Genomic DNA, 22,300 nt, shown 5'->3' on the forward strand with positions numbered 1-22,300 from the left:
CCGGGTATGGGATGGCCAATGATGAGGGAAGGGGGAGGTCCCCCCCCTAGTGTTCTACTCTCACCTTACACCCTACACGATTTTCAGTGAGTGGCTTGGTGGAACGTTCTTGCAGGATGGCTTCATCCGCAACAGTGGCTGCCCTCACAGCAGCTGCGGCCACAGCAGCTAGCCCCACCGCCCTCTTTGGCTCAATCTGAACAGAGGTCAATGTACTACTGGGTGAGACAGGCCAATTTTAGGGATCTTCCTCTGAAGGTGAGCAACTGTCCCCAGAACTTACTGACAGGCACTTTAAAGTATTTGCAAATGTGCATGGTCGGCATGTGCAGAGCAAAGGCTGCCCAGGGGCACTGTGTCAGGCTCTGGCACCGCTTGAGACAATGGACCATCTTCAGCCACAAGGTGAGCCAGGATCTAAGGCAGGAATGGGGTGAGGAAGCAAGTCAAGCTGAGCAAGGCAGCCAAAATTCATCCTGCCTTCGTGGGCGCTCACAGTGATGCCATTTTTGTGTGCCAGGGCTGACAAAAACATCCCAGACAGAGAAGCAGCAGGCTAAAAAAGCAGCAGGGTTATTCTGTCTGCTAGCCAAGATTCATAAACCTGGATGCCCCATCATTTCAGGCAACGGCACCCTGACAGCAGGATAGTCTGGCTGTGTAAACTTCCTCCTCAGGCCCTATGCTACCAGCACTCCCAGCTATCTTCGAGATGCCACTGACTTCCTGAGGAAACTACAATCCATTGGTGATCTTCCAGAAAACACCATCCTGGCCAGTATGGAGGTAGAAGCCCTCTACACCAACATTCCACACAAGGATGGACTACAAGCTGTCAGGAACAGTATCCCCGATAATGTCACGGCAAACCTGGTGGCTGAACTTTGTGACTTTGTCCTCACCCGCAACTATTTCACATTTGGGGACAATGTATACCTTCAAGTCCGCGGCACTGCTATGGGTACTCGCATTGCCACATAGCTTGCCAACATTTTTATGGCTGACTTAGAACAACGCTTCCTCAGCTCTCATCCCCTAATGCCCCCCCTCTACTTGCCCTACACTGATGACATCTTCATCTTCTGGACTCATGGAAAAGAAAACCCTTGAGGAATTCCACCATGATTTCAACAATTTCCATCCCACCTACAATGTCAGCCTGGACCAGTCCACACAAGAGATCCACTTCCTGGACACAACTGTGCTAATAAGCAATGGTCACATATATACCATCCTATACTGGAAACATACTGACCGCTATACTTACCTATGTGCCTCCAGCTTTCACCCAGACCACATCACACAATCCATTGTCTACAGCCAAGCTCTAAGATACAACCACATTTGCTCCAACCCCTCAGACAGAGACAAACACCTACAAGATCTCTATCAAGCATTCTTACACGTACACTACCCACCTGCTGAAGTGAAGAAACAGATTGACAGAGCCAGAAGACTACCCAGAAGTCACCTACTACAGGACAAGTCCAATGAAGAAAGTAATACAACCTCACTAGCTGTCACCTTCAGCCCCCCAACTAAAACCTCTCCAGTGCATCATCAAGGATCAACAATCTATCGTGAAGGATGATCCCCCACTGTCACAGATCTTGGGAGAAAGGCCAGTCTTTGCTTACAGACAGCCCCCTAACCTCAAGCAAATACTTACCAGCAACCAAACAACATAAACACTAACCCAGGAACCTAACCTTGCAACAAAACCCGTTGCCAACTCTGTCCACATATCTATTCAGGGGACACCATCATAGGACCTAATCACATCAGCCACACTATCAGAGGTTCATTCACCTGCATATCTACCAATGGGATATATGCCATCATGTGCCAGCAATGCCTCTCTGCCATGTACATTGGCCAAACCAGACAGTCCCTACATAAAAGCATAAAAGGACACAAATCAGACATCAAGAATTATAACATTTAAAAATCAGTCTGAGAACACTTCAATCTTCCGGGTCACTTCATTACAGACCTAAAAGTCGCAATATTACAACAAAAACCCTTCAACAACAGACTCCCATGAGAAACTGCTGAACTGGAATTAATTTGCAAACTGGACACCATTAAATTAGGCTTGAATAAAGCCTGGGAGTGGATGGGTTATTACACAAAGTAAAACTATTTCCCCATGTTTATTTGTCCCCCTACTGTTACTCACATCTTCCTGTCAACTGTTGGAAATAGGCCATCCTGATTATCACTGCAGAAGGTTTTTTTCTCCTGCTGATAATAGCTCACCTTAACTGTTCACTCTTGTTATAGTGTGTATGGCAACACTCATTTTTTCATGTTCTCTGTGTGTGTGTGTGTATCTATAGCTATATCTTCCTGCTGTATTTTCCACTGCATGCATCCGATGAAGTGGGTTTTAGCCCATGAAATCTTATGCTCAAATACATTTGTTAGTCTCTAAGGTGCCACAATTACTCCTTGTTCTTTTTGCAGATAAATTAATGGAGGTTAAGTCCATGAATGGCTATTAGCCAGGATGGGTAAGGAATGGTATCCCTAGCCTCTGTTTGTCAGAAGGTGGAGATGGATGGTAGGAGAGAGGTCACTTGATCATTACCTGTTAGGTTCAGTCCCTCTAGGGCACCTGGTATTGGCCACTGTTGGCAGATAGGATATGGGGTTGGATGGACCTTTGGTCTGACCCAGTATGGCCATTCTTATATTCTTATGAAGGGAGGGGCAGAGCACTGCAACAGAGTTTCTGTAGTGTAGTGGTTATCATGTTTGCTTGACATGCAAAAGGTCCCTGGTTTAAAACCAGGCAGAAACATGATGGCTTCCTTTCCCCAGCTCCTACTGGCCTGTCCCTGCTGTTGTAGGAGCAGCAGTGATTTCTATGCAATGTATAACCTGTATGCTCAATAGGTGTGTTATATTTCCCTCTCTCCTCTCCCTCTCTGAATACCTGTGAAGTGGCTTTCCCTGTCCCCCTCCTGGAATGCTTGTGGGATGAATGGGCTGGTTGAAGAGCAGAAGAGCTTCCAGGTAGACAAGGTGTCTGGGACTCTAATTAGGCAGCACTCACACACCCAGAGCATGGACACTGCCCAAAGTGAAGCGTGACCAACCAGATGCAGCCAAGTCATCTCTAGTCGCAGGCCATTAGGTGCAGGTCCTTAAAAGGAGAAGGGGCCATGTGCTCAGGAGTCACTCACAAGCTTGTATCTCCAGTGAATGCCCTTTGCCTGGACCGCATGGCCAGTGGTTCTCTGCATTGTATTTCATTGTGCCTCAGGAAGACTTACCTACATCGCACCGTCCATAGCTGCACTGTGGGACACTTAGCTTGCAGAATCCTGACATCTCCAGTGCTGTGCCTGTCCTGGGAGCATGAGTATGCAAGCGTGAGTGTGACACCCCCGCTTCTTCTTTTGAACTTAGCTGTCAGTATAATAAACCCGCTGCTTTCTGCCAAACTCTGGTGGGTCATTCGTCCTCCCTACGCTTACTAGCTGGCCCAATTTTGGGTAACAGCTGCAATAAGCTCAACCCTTGCGGGACAGAGGGTGGTGAAATGAGCTGGGATAAAGCCTTAGCATCAGCAGGTGAAAGCTAGAGGACCTTGGCCAGTCACCTTTTGAAGCCTTGTTGCTTGGTCTCCTCTGCCCTTGGACGTTGGTCTATGGCGGCTGGCTCTTCCTGCTGGCTTCCTTTGTGTGACTTGCCAAAGGAGGGAGTGAGGCAGGAATGGGGCAAAAGAGGAAAGTCTAGCTGAGGAAGGCAGGGCAGAAGCTAAGCCCATTTTTTCCGCAAAGCCTGAAAAGCCTGGGGAGGTGTGGTTGGCTGCTGGGAGGCAGAATCCTGAGCCTACCTCTTGGCTTCCCAGGGATGGCTACTTGCATCCCAGGAGAAGGATGGTTCTGGGTGAAAGGAAAACAAGCAAAGCTCTGGGAGGAAATTTGGGTGTGGGATGCAGGCTCTGTGCTGGGGGAGTGGGCTGGGGTGCAGGAGGGGTCGCGCTTACCCCGGGCACTGCAGCTCCCAAAGTGACTGGTACACACAACCCTGGGGAGCAGGTCCTAGGTGGGCCGTGCCAGGGGGTCTCTGTGTGCTGCTGCCTGCAAGCGCTGCCCCAAGAGCTCCCATTGGCTGCAGTTCCTGGCAAATGGGAGCTGTGGAGTTGGTACTCGAGGCAGGGGTAGTGAATGGAGACACTCCCCCCAACCCAGGGGATGCTGGGACATGGCGGCCATTTCTTAGAGTGACACAGAGGGACGGAGGCAGAGTGGGCAGGGAGCCACCTTAGTGCTGCTGGCACATGTCTGCACACCCATTAGGGGAAGGGGGCAGAGGTCGTCCATGTGCTGCCTGGGGTAGGGGCAGTGCACAGAGCTGCCTCCCCTACTGGGTCTATTACAGGAGGGGAGAGGGGTCTTTTGGCCTGTAAGGTGCAGCAGGTCGTACTAGATGATCACATTGGTCCTTTCTGACCTTAAAGGCTCTGAGTCTAAAAGGGAGAGGGAAGTAAAGGAAGTTTTTTAAAAAAAATAAACCAAACATTGTAATACCAGGATAACTCCACCTGCTCATTGTATAGTCCCACCCCTTTCTTCCTCCATTGTGTGTTGAATGACCTTCAGAACATTGATTCTCTCATTCCATTGCTAAACTGATACAATAGGACTGAAATTAAACTAATTCCCAGCAGAGAAAACACCAAATCACTGCACTGGCTGGGAATCAAACCCCAGTTGACTATTAGGAAGGCAGCTATACGCACCACTATACCACCAATGCATCTGGTGGCAGTGTTACTTATGGTTGCCCAATGAGGCTAGACAAGCATTGAGGAGATTTTCTGCCCATTAAAATGAACTGGATTCTCATCACTAAAAAAAACCACCTCCATCTTCACTTGGGTTTCAACCATCAGCCGTTCAATTAGCCACCAAAGATGTTAATCACAAGGTATGTCTACACTAGGGGATTATTCTGATTTTACAGAAACCAGTTTTTGGAAACAGATTGTATAAAGTCGAGTGCACGCGGCCCCACTAAGCACATTAGTTCGGCGGTGTGCGTCCATATACCGAGGCTAGTGTCAATTTCCGGAGCATTGCATTGTGGGTAGCTATCCCATAGCTATCCCATAGTTTCTGCAGTCTCTCCCACCCATTGGAAATCTGGGTTGAGGTCCCAATGCCTGATGGGGCAAAAACAGTGTCGTGGGTGATTCTGGGTACATGTCGTCACTCAGTCCTTCCTCCGTGAAAGCAATGGCAGACCATCATTTCGTGCCCTTTTCCCTGGATTACCTGGGCAGACGCCATAGCACGACAACCATGGAGCCCGTTCAGCCTTTTTTCACCATCACTGTATGACTACTGGATGGTGCTGACAGACGCGGTACTGCAGCACTACACAGCAGCGTCCCCTTGCCTTTTCAAGTTAGCAAAGATGGTGTCATAAACAGATAAGTAAGAGTTAATAGCACAGAAGTGCTTCATATCTCTTTTGCCTGGAAAGGGTTAACAAGAACAATGAGCCTGGCTGTCACCTGACCAGAGGACCAATCAGAGGACAGGATACTTTCAAATCTTGAGGGAGGGAAGTTTTTGTGCTGTGCTGTTAGTTTTGGTTGTTGTTCACTCTGGGGGCTCAGAGGGACCAGACGTGCAACCAGGTTTCTCTCCAATCTCCCTGATACCGGTTCTTATAGATTCCAAGTAGTGAGTACTAGATAGATAAAGCGAGTTAGGCTTATGTTTGTTTTCTTTATTTGCAAATGTGTATTTGGTTGGAAGGAGTTCAAATTGGTATTTTGCTGAAAAGGTTTTAATTTGTACTTGTTTACTTAGGCTGGGAGGGTGCTCCCAGTGTCTATAGCTGAAAGACCCTGCACCTATTTCATTTTTTTAAATTTACAAAGATAATTTTTACTGTTTTTTCTTTCTTTAATTAAAAGCTTTTCTTGTTTAAGAACCTGATTGTTTTGTATTCTGTTGAGACCCCAGGGGACTGGGTCTGGCTTCACCAGGGAATTGGTGGGGAGAAAGGAGGGAAGAGGGAGAGAGAGGCTGATTTCTCTCTGTGCCAGGATTACTTTCTCTCAGGAAGAGTCTGGGAGGGGGAAAGAGAAGGAGGGAGGAAGGTGAATTGTCCTCTCTGTTTTGTGATTCAAGGAGTTTGTATCACAGTGATCTTCCAGGGTAACCCAGGGAGGGGAAGGCTGGGAGAGGCAACGGTGAGAGAAAGGGTTTACTTTCCTTGTGTTAAGATCCAGAGGGTCTGGGTCTTGGGGGTCCCCGGGCAAGGTTTTGTGGGGACCAGAGTGTACCAGGCACTGGAATTCCTGGTTGGTGGCAGCGCTACAGGTTCTAAGCTGGTAATTAAGCTTAGAGGAATTCCTGCTGGTACCCCATCTTTTGGACGCTAAGGTTCAGAGTGGGGATTATACCATGACAGATGGTTACCAGCCATACCGTCCCGTCTGCTGCTTTGCAAGTTGACAATGACAGTTACCAGTTATACTGAACCGTCTGCTGCTGTCATGGATGCTCCTGGCCGGCCTCGGTGAGGCTGGCCAGGGACGCATGGACAAAAATGGGAATGACTCCCCAGGTCATTCCCTTCTTTGAGTTTTGTCTAAAGGGAGAGTCAGTCCTGTCTAGACTATCAGGCAAGCCTACTAAAGAACAAGAGAGTCACACAGCCACTCTGAGTGAGAGCCCCAGGCATCCCGCAGAAATGATGAGCTGCATGCCATTCCAGGGGGTTCCCCTGCAATAACCTCACCCATTGCTTCCCTCGTCCCCCACCCTTCCTGGGCTACTGTGGCAGTGATCCCCCTGTTTATGTGATGAAGTAATAAAGAATGCAGGAATTTGAAACAACACTGACTTTATTGCCTCTGCAAGCAGTGCTCAAAGGGGGCCAAAGCCGCAGAATTGCAGCCAAACTAACCCTAATTCGACATGGCAAATACCGATTTCAGCACTACTCCCCTCGTTGGTACAGATATCGGTATTAAGAGCCCTTTATATTGATATAAAGGGCTTCGTTGTGTGAACGGGTGCAGGGTTAATGCGATTTTATGCTGCTAAATTAGATATAAACTTGTAGTGTTGACCAGGCCAGAGAGAGCAGCAGGTTTTCCCTACTGTTTCCTGCTCTTGTTTTCTTGACTAGTTCTCCTCCACACCAAGTTGCTATTTTACTTTGTGAGTCTGGCAAGCTCAGTTGGCAGAGCATCAGACTTTTAATTGGATGGTCCAGGGTTCAAGTCCCTGGTCAAGTGATAAACTACTCCGCAAGATCTTAAACTGTCTTTCTGGAGTCCTCTTTGACATAACTTTCTCTTGTCAGGATTTTCTCTTTCCTCAGAAGGGCCTTTTTCTGTGTGTGTTTGAAGGGGCAACTTCCTGACAGCCCCTCTGTCCTTGAAGCCTGGAGGAATAAAGGCCTCTGGGCATATAGCATGTTCCTTCCCTGCACACACACACACACATACAAACACATAGAATATCCCTAGGAATTAGAATCACCTGCTGCTTTCCCCTTTCCTGCTGGATCCCCAAATGACGATGCTCTTCAGTCTAAACCCATATCCCCTCTTTTCCCAGTGCCCCTCAGTCCCAAACTTCAGTCCCTTCTATCCACACTGCTTCTCACTCCGAACCAGAGCCTACTCCTCTTCACCCTTCTCCTCTGTCCCTACTCACAGCCCCCTCAATCCCAACCCACAGGCCCCTCCTCCTCACGCTGCTCCTCAATCCCAACCCACAGCCCCCTCCTATTCCCAGTGCCTCTCAATCCCAACCCACAGCTCCCTCCTTCCCTCCAGCAGCAAGTGCTTCAGACTCCCTCAGGAAGATTTTCTTGCAAGGTTTTGTGTATGAGTCTGCATGTGGATTTTACAGTATATTGGAAATATGCTGGGTTGCTTGCTGACATGATCACTTTTGCCTGGTGTTGGATTCCCAGTCTCCTTGTTATTGGGGTAGGAGAAATAAAGCGTTGTTATCCTTGTGTAAATTGAGGGCAGCACAACTGTGCTCGGCAGACCCCGACTGAGGGACTCACGCTCAGTTCAATAGCACTTGCTAGGCAGGGGACAGGGGTTTGAAAGCCAAATTGGCTGGCGCATGGGTCCTAATACTAAAATTTAGGGGTTAGATCAGTGTTAGGAAAGGTTGGCTGTGGAGGGATGAGTGAGTCCGCAGACAAGTTAGTGAGAATAGTGCCTTCTTATTTTCCCCCTTTTCCACCCAGGATGGCAGGTGAACTCTACAGAAGCACCTCTGGGCTTGCACTGACTAAGGACAACAGCTGTGAGTGGGGTGCAGAGAGGGGATGGCTCATGTTAAAGGACTTGTGGTTGCTGGACTTATGAACCGTAGGGAGAAGGACACTGCCCAGCTTATTTGGGGGGTGGGTCTTTTCCTCTTGGTTTATGTTTATGCGTTGGGGCTGCTCACATGACTTCTGCTAACCCTGGGCTTACATTGCAATGTAGACATACACTGAGAGGGCATCTATAACGTAATAAAAGCAGTGTGGCCCGGCTGGCCTGGATCATCTGACTTGGACTCCTGGGGCTCAGGTTGTGAGGCTATAAAGTGCAGTGCAGACATTTAGGCTCAGACTGGAGCCCAGGTTAGGAGACTCTCACCCTTTGTGGGATCTCGGAGGCTGGGTTCAAACCCAAGTGTCTACACTATAATTTTATAACCCAGCAGCACAAGCCCCACAAGCCTGAATCAACTGACCCAGGGTTTGAGAATAGTGACTTGGGTGTGTTTATGACAGTGCAGACATAATACTACGCTATGTCCACGCTGCAATGAAACACCCAGGGCTGCCCCATTCCAGCTCAGGCTCCCGAGGCTTTGGCCGTGGGGTGGTAAATTTGCAGTGTAGATGTCTCAGCTCAGGCTCAATACTGGGCTCTGGGCCCCCTCAAAGTTGGGAGGGAGTTTAGCAAGCAAAAAAGGTAAAACCGCAATGAAGTGCTACCCTGGACTCAGTGGCATTTCTCCATTGGTCTGCCTGCTTTGGGGCAGGGACAATAGCACATCCTGCTGCATTCATTATTTCATAGGGTGGTTTAGAATTTTCATTCTCAGACACTGGGCACAAAGCAGGACTCAACCTTCGGCATAAACTAAATGAGCTGGCGACAGATTCTGGCAGCCACAATGAGCATTTGGTGTGAGAGCTCAGACCTGCCCCTGTCCCAGAGGGAGGAGATCATCCATGAGGGGACTGGACCGCTGACTTACCAGCTCCTAACTCCCAAACGTTCAGTAACTCTGTTATCAGTGCCTGTGTGTGTAATTTAAACCATAAGAAAAACCACACTGGGCTAGACCAAAGGTCCTTCTGACAACAGCCAAGAGCAAGTGCCCCAAAAGCCACTCAACAGGGCACCACTGGCAGTTATTATCCCTGCCTGAAAAGCAGACAGACCAATGGAGAACTGCCATGAGTCCAGGGTAATACTTCCCTGCGGTTTTACCATTTCCACTTGCTAAACTCCCTCCCAACCTTCTGGGCTCCTAGACCTGCCCTAATGTTATGTCTACACTATGATTAAAACACCCAGGTCACCTGTCTCAAAGCCCAGGTCAGCTGACTCACGGTTATGGGACTTGGACTGCAAGACTATAAAATTACAGTGCAGACATATGGACTCAAAGCCAACCTCTGAGACCCCACAAGGGGTGAGGGTTTCTGAACCCAGGCTTCAGTGTGAACACAAATATCTGCACCACAGTTTTTAGCCTCTCAGTTCTAGCTACATGAGCCCAAGTCAGATGACCCAGGCCAGCCATGCTGCCATCTTTATCCTGGGAGAGATGGATTCTAAGGGTACGTTCCCATTGCAATGGAAGCCCAGGTGTGGCACGCTGTGCTTAAAGCAGCACCCTGCAAGCCCCATATTCACCACTCTCATATAGTGATGATACGTTTTGAACAAAGTCTGCCTGGTGAGGTATCATTTTAAAAATCTTGAACTGTTCATGTGTTGAACCTTAATGTCTTCTTGCATTCTATGTGCTCACATTGGTTTGGGAAGTTATGAAGTTTGCTCTGTGTGCATTACAGAAATATGTTATGAAGTTGGGAAATGCCCCCCACCAGCCTATCAGGTGCGACAAGGGAGGAGCCAGACTCACTGCTGGCCTATTAAAGGTGGCTACAGTCCCAAGGACTATCCCAGGAACCGTGTACAATGCAGACTTCGCCGAGATAACACAGCAACAATGGACATTGCTTGACTCACATCATAGTGTAACCCTTCTGCCCCTCTAAGTTGGCAGCAACAAGGGCCGGGTTCAGTATCCAGAGGTTCCGTTTCAATAACCCAATGCCAAACCAGCTCGAGCCCCCACCCAGTGACCTGGGAAAATCTTACACACACCCCTAGGCGCCTCAAAGAGGCAATGCTTCCCCTCTCGCAAGCACAGAGTCTCGGTGTAGCAGAAAAGATTTAATACATGAGATAAACAACAAACACTAAATTGGGAAAAACACCTCTACTAGAGTTCATAGACCAAACCGTGAGCAAAGACCCACCCCAGGAAATTGGGCTGTGTCCTCTTTCCTGGGCTCTTGAGTCCAGCAACCCCCAAATCACCCACAGTCCCAAAAGTCTCTGTCCTGGGTCAGTGCAGCCCAAAGTTCGAGAGTCTATCTGCAGGTCTCCCCCCACAGCCTGGTAGAAAGGGGCACCTTACGTGATCCAGGGCCAACTGCTCTGCCTCTCCGTGGATTCTGCTCCCGCCTTCTCCACGAACTGCTCCGCTTTACCAGCCGCTCCACTCTGCTCCTCCAGCCGTTCTCAGAAACTGCTCCGCTCCGCCAGCTGCTCTGCTCCACCAGCTGTCCTGTGAGCTGCTCCAGTTGTCCCTGCAAACTGCTCAGCTCTGCGGGCCGCTCACAGCTACTCCGCTCTGCCAGTCGCTCCGCTGCCACCAGCTGTCCCGTGATCCACTCCAGCCGTCCCCACAAACTGCTCCACTCCGCCAGCAGCTCTGTTCCCCAGTATAGCTTTGGGCTCCCCACTAGTTAGCACAGTTCTCAGTGCTCTCAGCTCAGTGATTTTAGCTCTTTAGTGATTTTCAGCTCTTAGTGATTCCAGCTCATAGTAGGGGAGCCCCACTGCTAGTCCACCATTAGCCCAAAGTGATTTCAGCTCAGTAACCTATAATTAAATTCTTAAGGGAATAAAAAAACAACTCTGACATTCCACAGTGGAGAGAGGAGGGGGTGGAACTGGTGCTTCTGGCTCCACAAGGAGCCTGCACCACCAAGCACAAATATCTATCCCCAGCCTCTCTCAGTTCTCTGGGTTTTGGAACCCATGTCCCATGTCTAGCCAGTACCACCCAACTGAGGGTGAGCAATTTGTCACCAACCAGTCCCACAGCTTGGCAGTCTGGGATAGGGTGGGCGTGCCTATGCAAATACACTCTCTCACATTCTTTCCACCAGATGTCAGGGTAGAGCTTATCCTGACTCTGCTTACAATAGCAAAGGAGCTTTCTAGAAAGTTGGAAGAAACTATGAAAGGGGGGAAGAGACATCATGACTTGGCATCTCTCCCCCACAAATCAACAGCTGGAAACACACCTGGATGACAAAACTGATTCATAAATCAGAAGAGAATAATAATAATACATTCAAACCAAGGTCCCCAAATAGCTAGTACTGGTTTTTCAGCCGAAAATTTTCAGTTTGGGGAATTTTGTTTTCGCAGTCAGACCTTGCCAAGGGAAGCAGGGAGAAAATGTTTGAGTTGCCTCCTTCAGAACAGCTTAGCCTAGACACTCTAGCTTTGGGTCACTGTCATGGCTTTGCTGAGAACTGGGGTATTTTAATAATTTGGGGAGATCTCAGGGTGTTTGGGGGAGATTATGAGGCTGTTTCCTTTTGAGATAAAACTAAGACATACAGGACTAGAGATTTTTTTTTTAGAAATCTGAGACTTAGACATTTTATTTAAAGCAAGGGAGTTTCTGAGCAGGGTTTTCTTTGCAAGAAGCAACATTGTTTGATCTGTCCTTGTACCAAAGGGGGAGATGGTTGTCTACAAAGGAAGAGTGAAGACTAAATGCATCCGATGAGGATGGGATTCGAACCCATGCGTGCAAAGCACAATGGATTAGCAGTCCATCGCCTTAACCACTCGGCCACCTCATCTGAGGTGTCAGGAAATGGACAGGATGAGAAATCTAAGGCCAGCAGAGACAGGGACACTAAGGTGTTCTTAAATACTAAGCGGAAGCAGGGGCTGAATGAGCTCCCCCCTCACACCTACTGACCAGCTGTGGGAAAGGCTTCAGGAACAGACCATGTTTGCATAGACACACCTACTCTGCCTAGGTATGCAGCATCATGGGGCCGCTTCCCCAAAATGACCATTTTTAGCTGGTGGCGGGTTACAAATCACTTTAGCACTGAGTGGTATGAAATGTTATTATCCTTCCTGCATGAGTGAAGGGCAGCAGAACATACTTAGTCGGTCCTGATGGGTGAGGAATAGCATTTATTGGACTGCATAGAAGTGATTCAGAACGTCACCCTAAAGCAGTGGTCCCCAAACATTTCACATTATGCCCTCCTATCCATGGCTGTGGGCCCTCTGAGCCACAGGTGAAAACTGGGGCTGGGAGTGGGGTGTTGCTTGCTGAAGAAAGGGTTGCAGACAGGGGCAAGTGGGTCGAGGCCGAGCTGGCAGTCAGGGGCCCAGGCTGAGGGTGGGGTTGGAAAAGAGCTGGGACAGAGTTGGGCTGACTGGTGCTCCCTCCATGGGGGCTGGCTCAGCCCCTGAGGTGCCCCTATGAATCTTCCTCTTTGTTCCCCTAGCAGTCATGCCCCACATTTTGGAGACCACTGAACCCTACACGTTAAGCAAGGGCTAGTGATGCCAAAGCCCAGGGAAAGGGAGAACAATTGCAGGGCCCCCAGCACTGGAACTAGGCCCCCTCACTTCTGTCTGTGGCTCTGCCCCCTGCGACTCCTTCCACCCACAGCCCCATCCACTATGTCACCTCTGTTCCACCCCTTCCCCCACTAGCCCCACCCTGTCACTCCTTTACCCCTGCCCTGCTGTGGCCCCAAGACCAGAGAAGCTCTGTGCCCCTGCTGCAGCCCCCGGGCCATAGCACGGAGTGAGAGCTCCTCCAGCCCTGGGGCTGACATGGGGGAGACTTTTCCAGGGGGACCTAATTTCTCCAGGGCCCCTAGTCATGGGCTCCACTGCCCCTTGGTGACACAAGGTTTGGGGAGGCTGAGCCCCCCCGAGTCTCCATTATGTGCTGCCCAGGCTACCGCTGCTCAGTGTGTGGCCAGTCTCTCTGTGTTCTCTGCTGTTTGTGCTGGGGAGCCTGGCTGGCCTTAGGGGTGGGGTCCCCCAGCAGCCGCCCAGGGCTCCAGGGGGTCAAAGGGCACTATGTGCCAGTGCAAAGGTGCTCACTGCTCTCCCCTGCCCCAGTGCTCCTCCGTGGCCCCATAGGAGGTTGGGGGGAGAGAGGAGCAACACTATGTGCTCCATGCATCCTGGTCACTTTCCCCACCTGGGCTCAGCTGTGAGGGAAGCATCAGAAGCTGCTGCTCTCTGCCCTCCCCTTATGCAGCCTGACTGAGGAAAGCGACCTGGATGCAGGGAGCAGGGATGATGTCGCTTCTTGCCCCCGCACCCCACCCCCGCAGGTCCTAAGGGTGCCCGGAGGAGCAGCCTTCCAGGGAGGTGCGGGCAGCAACGCGAGTTGCTCCATGCACATAGGTCACTGTCCCCACGTGGGTGCAGGAGGGGGTGCAGGGGTTAGGGGTGTAGGGGATGCAGCAGGGGGCAGTGCCTGGTAGCACAGGAAGGGAGTGTGGGACTTAAGGGCAAAGTGGATACAGTGTAGGGGTTAGGGCGCAGGAGGGGGTAGGAGATGGGGTTAAGGAGGTGCAAGGGTTGGGAGTGCAGGAGCTGCGGGGAAAGGGGGAGAGGGATCATCCAGGGGCGATGGGGAAGTGCTAAAGTACAAGTTTTGCCCAGGGCACCAGTTCCCCTAACGCTGATCCTTGAGAACATTTCTTGCTGGGAGGGGGAGGGGGAGGGGAGAGAGATGAGGCGTTTTCTCTCTGTTTCTTTCCTCTCCATTTTCTGCCCCTTCCTTCAATTCCAGAAACCTCCCTTGTGTTTCAGACTGTGCAGTGACGCCCTCCCCACCCCAGGCCTCTGGAGCCTTTGGAGCAGAAAGATCCCAGGAGCTGAGGATGAATCCAGGGGTGAGTAGCTGGCAGGAAGGAGTCCTAGCAGTTCTTCTGGGAGTGCACGGGAGAAATGACTCCCCCTTCTCTGGATTCTCCCCGTGGGGCTCTGGGGAGCAGGGAGCGTTGTGTGATAAATTCCATCTAACATCCCCCTTTGATCCAAGCCGAGGGACATCTCAGCTCTGCACGTTCCCCTTGGCAGCACCAAACAAGGGATGTTTTCCACTACCTAGGAGACCCAGCCAGGGACTGATGTGCTGGAGATATGTTGGGAAAGGGACTGTCTGAATTCCCAAGGCAGGAAACGAACAATCTACAGTGACATCATTAACCACAAACACACTCTAACCATGATCCAGCCAGTAGGGAAATGGGCAGGAATTCTTGCTGTTCAGCCATGGCCACACGTACAGAGCTGCACAGCAGTGAGTGTGCTGGGGAATCTGGTCTGAGCAAACAATTGGAAATGACTCTTCAGTGAGAACAGAACCAGAGTGTAGAAAGGCCCCTGTCTTAAGTGGTTGTGGCTGAGGGCTTAGGGAGCTGGGGTATGACACCATAGGGCTCTTTCTGTGGAGGTTTGATTTTTGCCAGCTAGGAAAGGCTGGTGTGTCTTGTCTTCATGGCTGTACTTTCAGTGATGCAGGTTTCTCTACCCCATTGTTCCACGGGCATCCTACTAGATTGCCAGCTGCCTTTCAACTGCAGAGACTGTTTGTGTGCGAGCAGAGACAGTGTGTGTGTTGAGGTAGGTAAGACCGAATCATTATTATCCCTACTTGAAAGAGGGAGAAGCTAAGGCTGAGAAAGGAGAATTGACTTGTCTTAGGTCTCACAGCCAGTCAGTGGCAGAGTAGGGAAAAGGACTCAAGAGCCCTGATTTTGAAACTAACCATCAGATCTTGAATTTCATACATGGAATGACCTGAGTAAAGTGCTCTCACATGAGCTCAAGTCCAACAACAGTGCACAGTAATTATTCAGCAAGTATCTGAGGAGAACTGCAATGTTAGAGAGAATCACGAACTGCTCAGAGACCATTAATGCAGAGAAGCAGCAAAATTCTTCAAACATATGACTGGTTACGACTTATTTACTTGGTCTTAAAAGAGAAGAACAAGGACCTGAGTCTCCTTCTTGTCAATAACCCCCTGCTCAACCAATCAGGGTAGAGACTCAGGATGGGAGGCTGAGGGTTCTCACCAGAGAGCCCAAAGTATGGCCCAGGTCACCGGTGGGGATCACTGCCTGAGCATTATCTCAGCCGCACATTTTTGGGTGGACCTCCCAGAGTGGGAGCTACAGAGCACTCCCCCGCAACACACACACACACACACAGACACACACACACACACACACACACTTTACTCTTGGTGTTGGGAGGGGAACAGGTGAAAGGACAAAAGCAAGAGACAAAGAGAAAGGAGGAAGGGATGGATGGAGGAAAAAGTGAAACAAAAAGGACAAACCCTAATGTCCCCAGTGATTCTAAGGGACAAAATCTCAGGTGTGGAATAAAATTCTGCCTCCTTAACCTCATGTTTTCCATGCCTAGCATTCAGCTGTCACCAGACTGATCAGACTGAACAGGTTTCAAACCTCGAGGTGGCTCTTACCTTCTAAACAGGAATGGCTGTTTTCTAGTAAAATCAGGCAAAGGGAAGGAGAAAACTTGAAAGAGATTCCTCCTGGCGCTCACGTACGTGAACCCCGAATACTCTCTCAGTCCTCAAAGAGAGACCTGGAGAAGGAGACTTGCTGAAGCAAAGCCACAGGGGTCTCTGAGGTTTCCCTGGCCCCTCACCCCTCTCCTGCCTGGCTGATGTCAGCATCTCTCTGTGAGGTCATCACCTCCCCACCACTTTTGACCAATAGTCTGAGGTCCTGCAAAAGGCTTTTGTGATGTCACTGCCACACCCCTCCCTTGCTGTGCTAATGTCCTGCCCCTGGCCAGGCACTTTGGAGGTTTGAGCTACTCCCTGTGGATCACCTCACTCAAGGAGCGTTCGTTCTAGGAAGCAAGCCAGTAGTTTTGGATCATCTGCAAATTTTGTCACCTCACTGTTCAGCAGATCATTTATTAATATGTTGACTAGTCCTGGTCCCAGTACAGACACCACAAGATACCTGTTTCCATCCTGAAAACTGACCATCTAGTCCTATCCTTTGTTTCCTATCTTTTAACCAGTTATTGATCCACGTGAGGACCTTCCGGAGGTGAAAGTAAGCCGGTATGTTACAGTATGACGTACTGGCAAGAGCCAGTATGCTGTGCCAGCCCGGCCCGTCTTCCCCAGGCTGTTGATTTAAAGGGCCCAGGGCTCCCTGGTGCAGTTGGACCCTGGGCCCTTTAAATCACCTCCCAAGCCCCCCTGCCGGAGCCCCGGGGAGCAAATCACTGCCGTGGATGCTGCTCTCTCCCGCTCTGCGAACACAGAGCAGGGGCGGCAGAAGCTTCCTTACAGTGGGGGGGGCACTGTTATCCTAACTGTGGCACCCCCATGACACGCCTTCTCTAAGGACCTCCACTCACAGCTCCTCTCCCCTCGAGGCCACACCCACAGAACGCCTCTTCCCCAAGACTGCACCCTTCCCCCCTCCATCATTTGTCCTAACCAATAAAGAGTGGTGGGGCCATGGCCCTCTAACCCCCCTGTTCCAGCACCCCTGACACAGAGCTAAGCAGGCAGCAGTGTGTACGTGTACGTGTGTGTGTGTGACAGAGAGTGCTGTGCTGTGCTGAGCTGAGCCAGTGAGAGAAGGGGGGCTGATGTCGAGGCTGTCCCCTGCCTCAGGATTGGTTGCTTCCAGCAGCTGTCTGAACTTAGAGACAGTGTGCCGACACACTCACTCTTCTGCAATGCACACACTGTCTCTCCTCCCCACACACACATGCTCTCTACCCCACCACGCACATTGCAGTGGAAAAGCAGCTGGCAATCTAGTAGGATGCCCATGGAACTGAAAACTGTATCATGTGATGCTGTACCAACCCGTGAGGCATTGCAAACCCTTCCCAAAGCACCCTGCAGCCAGTTGCACAGTGGGATAGCTACCACAATGCACTGCTCTCTGTGGCCATCCAAGAGATGCTAGCATGGATGTGCTCTGGTGACACAGGGCATAGGGTGGACATGCAACAGCTGTTCAATTAAAACACTTTAACTAAAGCCATGTTACTCTTCCATCTAAACATAGCTTAAGAATGAGACAAGACTCAGCTCCATCAAGACAGAAGAACCACAGCTTCCTCCCTAATTGGCAGGATTTGAACCTGCACAGGGAGACCCCAATGGATGTCTAGCCTATCACCTTAACCACTCAGCCACAACTACTTGCTTGACATGGGGCTCTCACTGCCCTCTAGTTCTGTTCTCACTGAGTGATCAATTCCAATTGTTTCCTCAGACCAGCTTCCACAATGCACACACTGCTGTGCCGTTGTGTAAGTGTGTCCATGGCTGAACAGCAAGAATTCCTGCTCCTTTCCCTTCTGGCTGGGGCATGAGGAGAGTGTGTTCGTGGTTAATGACATTGCTGTAGCTTGTCCATTTCCTGCCTTGCTCATTCAGACAGTCCCCTTCCCGCCATATCCCTAGGGCTTTGCCAGGGGGTTGGTGGCTCCTTTCTTTCCTCACCCTGGAGAAACTCAGCTTTTTATTCCATCCTTGTTGTTTCAAGGAATAACAACAGATGACCAAAGAAAGAGGTGGACAGGGTGGGTCTCAGGGGAGAGGCAGAGATGTGGGCGGTGGGCAGGTCAGGCCAGGGGAGCAGGCAGAGAGATGTGGGTGGTGGGCAGGGCCGGTCTCAGGGGAGGGGTCAGAGAGGTACAAGCAGTGGGCAGGGCAGGTCTCAGGGGAGGGTCAGAGAGGTGCAAGTGGTGGGCAGGGCTAGTCTTAGGGGAGGGGGCAGAGAGGTGTGAGCGACGGGCAGGGTGGGTCTCAGGGGAGGGGGCAGAGAGGTGTGGGCAGGGGGGTCCCAGGGGAGGGGGCAGAGAGGTGTGAGTGGTGAGCAGGGTGAGTCTCAGGGGAGGAGGCAGAGAGGTGTGAGCAATGAGCAGGGTGAGTCTCAGGGGAGAGGGCACAGAGGTGTGGGCAGGACAGGTCTCGGAGGAGGGCTCAGAGAGGTGTGGGCAATGAGCAGGGTGAGTCTCAGGGGAGGGGGCAGAGAGGTGTGGGCAATGAGCAGGGTGAGTCTCAGGGGAGGGGGCAGAGAGGTGTGGGCAGCAGGCAGACCTTGGGGTAGAGGGTGGAGAGGTGCGAGCAGGCCTTGGGGGAGGAGAGGAGTGAGCAAAAGGTGGACCAGCAGGCCTCAGCCAAAGAGGAAGAGCAGGGGTGGGAAGTGGCCAAATGGGAGTGAGGGCAGAGCACAGGTGGGGCCTCAGAGGGAGGAGAATGAGTGAAGGGGGTGGAGTGGGGGGACAGCACCATGGTCTGGGCAGGGCCGCCCACCGGATTCAGGGGGCCTGGGGCAAAATAATTTCAGGGCCCCTTGCATAAAAAAAAGTTGCAATACTATATGCTCATGGGGGCCCCTGCAGGGCCTGGGGCAAATTGCCCCACCTGTCCCCCCTCTGGGCGGCCCTGCCCTCAGCCTCTTCTTGTAAGTCCTCTGTCCCCTAATCATTTTTGTTGCCCTTCCCTTAGACTTTCTCCAATTTGTTTCTGTATTGGGGGGGGAAGGCTCGAAAACGGGACACAATGCTTCAGATGTGGCCTCACCAGTGCTGAATAGAAGGGAATAATCACTTCCCTCCATCTGCTTGCAATGCTCCTACTAACCTAGCCCAATCTGACCAGTTCCCCATATTGAATGCAGACACAGCAATATTTGATAAATTGGTTCCTGTCCATTGAGGAGGTTATTTCCCACCTATTTATAAATAATGAAGATCCTCTAAGTGGAGAGGAGAGAGCTGTTCCGTCCGTGCAGTTAATCCATCTCCCCGAGAGGTGGTAGTTATGTCACTGGGGGAAGCTATGCTGGTGTATGTGCAAGCTGTGATGTCTACATGTATATATAAAGTTTAATCAAACCCCATTTTTAAAACCTCTGTGGTCTGGGAATAGAAAAGGAGCTCTCTGAGGCGGAGCCAGTACTTCAAAATCCTTAAGATCACTGACTTGCCTTTGTAAATGTCATGGGGGTATAGCTCAGTGGTAGAGTGTTTGACTGCAAATCAAGTGGTCCTTGGTTCAAATCCAAGTGCTGCCTTACAAACCTGTTCTTTCAATAAAAGTGATTCCGTTTCCAGTATGTCCAGAAGCTCCACTAAATAGGGGTCCCTGAAATGAATAGACACACTCAATACTTTCCTGTGCAAATGAATAAAAACCTAGCAAACATGTCCCTCTGCTGAAATCAGTTCCAATCCTCTAAGTGTCTAGGTTTGTTTTCATCAATTAAACAAAGGCACATGAAGACATATTTGCAGGTCTTTGGCCTCCATGGGCTACAATGTGCAAAAGAACAAGAACCACATCCACTTGGGAGGAATGGACTAGTTTCTATTACATTTGGTAAATAAGTTGCCACTGGGACTTAAAACTCTATTGGAGATGGACAGGAGCCTGTTACAAAAATAAAATAACCAAGAGTTACCAAACTCCCTGTTACACATTCAAACCTCTCTTTGCACACACAGTATCAACTGGGGCTCTAAGAAATGTTAACCTTCCTGTAACACAGATCATTGTTCCTTGTAACTTTCAGATGCATTCAAATGGCAGCTGTTTACAGGTCATGGGCTGCTAGTTCATGAGCAGGAGCAGAGTCTCTGTAAGTTTACCAACCATAAAGCTTGTTATGTCTGCATCTAAGTAAGTGCAGAGTTATTTCAATGGCTCCTACACTGGTATCTCCTGCCCCTTCTGGCTGGTTAATTGCACTATTTGGAACCTGCTCCTAAAATTGCACCCTTTCTGGGAGTGAGTCAAAACTGCCCAAGGAAACCCCATTGGGTTTCAAGGGCAGTTCAGGCAAGGAAGTGATGGGACAGCACAAGGGTCTCAGAGCTTCTCTTTTATCGGGCCAGAGGCTGCTATTAGCATGACTGTGGGGTTCTATTCCTAGCTGTAGGAGGAAAGGGGTGTCTAGTGGATTAGAGGTGGGGGCCTAGAAGTCAAAGAGAAAACATCTCCCTTTTCAGCTTCAATGCTCATTGAACAAGAACATGGCTTCTCAGGTTTCAGAAGAGCAGTTGTGTTAGTCTGTTTCCTCAAAAAGAACAGGAGTATGTGTGGCACCCTAGAGACTAACAAATTTCTTAGATTCTGTTGCCATCATGTGGCCATTTCATTTCACTTCTTATTGTTAAAAGGTTTGGGTACTTCACACAGAAACGTTATTTCCTTGGGAAAGACGGAGAAGTGGAAGCTGTATTGATTTAATCCTCTGAAAATTAAATAAGGATTAAAATATTCCCCAGACAGCTCAGTCCCAACCGTTCTCCCTCTGCTGCCAGTGAAGCTCAGTTCTGTCCCACAGCCCCAAGAACTGCTAGGTGAAAGTCCTGGGTCTGATGTGCAGTAAGGAAAAAAAAAGATAATGGATGTACCCTATCTCCTAGAACTGGAAGAAACCATTGAATCCAGCCCTTTCCTTCATTGGCCAAACCAGACAGTCTCTACGTAAAGAATAAATGGACACAAATCAGATGTCAAGAATTATAACATTCAAAAGCCAGTCGGAGAACACTTCAATCTCCCTGGTCACTCGATTACAAACCTAAAAGTCGCAATATTAAAACAAAAAAACTTCAAAAACAGACTCCAACAAGAGACTGCTGAATTGGAATTAATTTGCAGACTGGACACCATTAAATTAGGCTTGAATAAAGAGTGGGAGTGGATGGGTCATTACACAAAGTAAAACTATTTCCCTATGTTTATTTGCCCCCTACTGTTACTCACACCTTCCTGTCAACTGTTGGAAATGGGCCATCCTATCACTGCAAAATGGATTTTTTCTCCTGCTGATAGTAGTTCACCTTAACTGATCACTCTCTTTATAGTGTGTATGGCAAAATGAAGTGGGTTATAGCCCAGGAAAGCTTATGCTCAAATAAATTTGTTCATTTTCTAAGGTGCCACAAGTACTCTTCCTTCTTTTTCCAGATAAATTAATGGAGGTTAAGTCCATGAATGGCTATTAGCCAGGATGGGTAAGGAATGGGATCCCTAGCCTCTGTTTGTCAGAGTGGTGATGGATGGCAGGAGAGAGATCACTTGATCATTACCTGTTAGGTTCAGTTCTTCTGGGGCACCTGGCATTGGCCACTGTTGGCAGATAGGATGTGGGGTTGGATGGACCTTTAGTCTGACCCAGTATGGCCATTCTTATGTTTTTATGAAGGGAGGGGCAAAATCCTGTGACAGAGTTTCTCTAGTGTAGTGGTTATCACGTTTGCCTAACATGTAAAAGGTGTCTGGTTTGAAAGCAGGCAGAAACATGAGGGCTTAATTTTCCCAGCTCCTACTGGCCTGTCCCTACTGTTGTAGGAGCAGTAGTGATTTCTATGATCAAAAGGTCTCTTATACTTCCCCTGCTCCTGCTTTTGTCTCCTCTACCTCTCTAAATGCCCGTGAAGTGGCTTTACTCTTCTCGCTTCCTCCTGGTCTACTCGAGGGATGAATGGGCTGGTTGAAGAGCAGAAGAGCTTCCAGGCAGACAAGGTGTCTGGGACTCTAATTAGGCAGCAGTCACACACCCAGAGCATGGACACTGCCCAAGGTGGAGTGTGACCAACCAGATGCAGCCAAGTCATCTCTAGTTGCAGACCATTAGGTGGAGGTCCTTAAAAGGAGAAGGGGCCATGTGCTCAGGAGAGCACTCACAAACTTGTACCTCCAGTGAATGCCCTTTGCCCGGGCCGCCTGGCCAGTGGTTCTCTGCGTTGTATTTCACTGTGCCTCAGGAAGACTTACCTTCATCGCATCATCCATAGCTGCGCTGTGGGACACTTACCTTGCAGAACCCTGACGTGTTCAGTGCTGTGCCTGTCCTGGGAGCGTGAGTATGCGAGTGTGAGTGTGACACTCCCCTCCTTCTTCTTTTG

The 22,300-nt window shown here is 49.9% G+C and overlaps 2 long non-coding RNA genes and 3 other non-coding genes across 6 annotated transcripts in view; 3 read left to right on the forward strand and 2 right to left on the reverse strand.

Moving 5' to 3' along the window:
• Positions 1-2,730: 2,730 nt before the first annotated feature.
• On the forward strand, positions 2,731-2,803 carry TRNAV-GAC (transfer RNA valine (anticodon GAC)). Its single transcript has one exon. It is a non-coding gene; the product is annotated as a tRNA-Val (tRNA).
• Positions 2,804-12,034: 9,231 nt separating this feature from the next.
• LOC127041001 (uncharacterized) lies at positions 12,035-20,755 on the forward strand. 2 transcript variants are annotated; one of them, XR_007771579.1, is made up of 3 exons: positions 12,035-12,360; positions 14,154-14,256; positions 20,672-20,755. It is a non-coding gene; the product is annotated as an uncharacterized LOC127041001 (long non-coding RNA). The 2 variants fall into 2 exon arrangements; XR_007771580.1 differs by having other exon boundaries at positions 14,174-14,256.
• On the reverse strand, positions 12,096-12,177 carry TRNAS-GCU (transfer RNA serine (anticodon GCU)). Its single transcript has one exon. It is a non-coding gene; the product is annotated as a tRNA-Ser (tRNA).
• TRNAC-GCA (transfer RNA cysteine (anticodon GCA)) lies at positions 19,387-19,458 on the forward strand. The gene has a single exon. It is a non-coding gene; the product is annotated as a tRNA-Cys (tRNA).
• Positions 20,756-20,843: 88 nt separating the features above from the next.
• LOC127041000 (uncharacterized) overlaps positions 20,844-22,300 on the reverse strand; it is a 51,454-nt gene continuing 49,997 nt past the window's right edge. The window contains exon 4 of the long non-coding RNA XR_007771578.1: positions 20,844-20,869. This is a non-coding gene — a long non-coding RNA (uncharacterized LOC127041000). The remainder of the gene's footprint in view (positions 20,870-22,300) is intronic.

Source organism: Gopherus flavomarginatus (assembly GCF_025201925.1).
Source record: "Gopherus flavomarginatus isolate rGopFla2 chromosome 13 unlocalized genomic scaffold, rGopFla2.mat.asm SUPER_13_unloc_1, whole genome shotgun sequence".
In the NCBI taxonomy this organism is placed as follows: domain Eukaryota; kingdom Metazoa; phylum Chordata; order Testudines; family Testudinidae; genus Gopherus; species Gopherus flavomarginatus.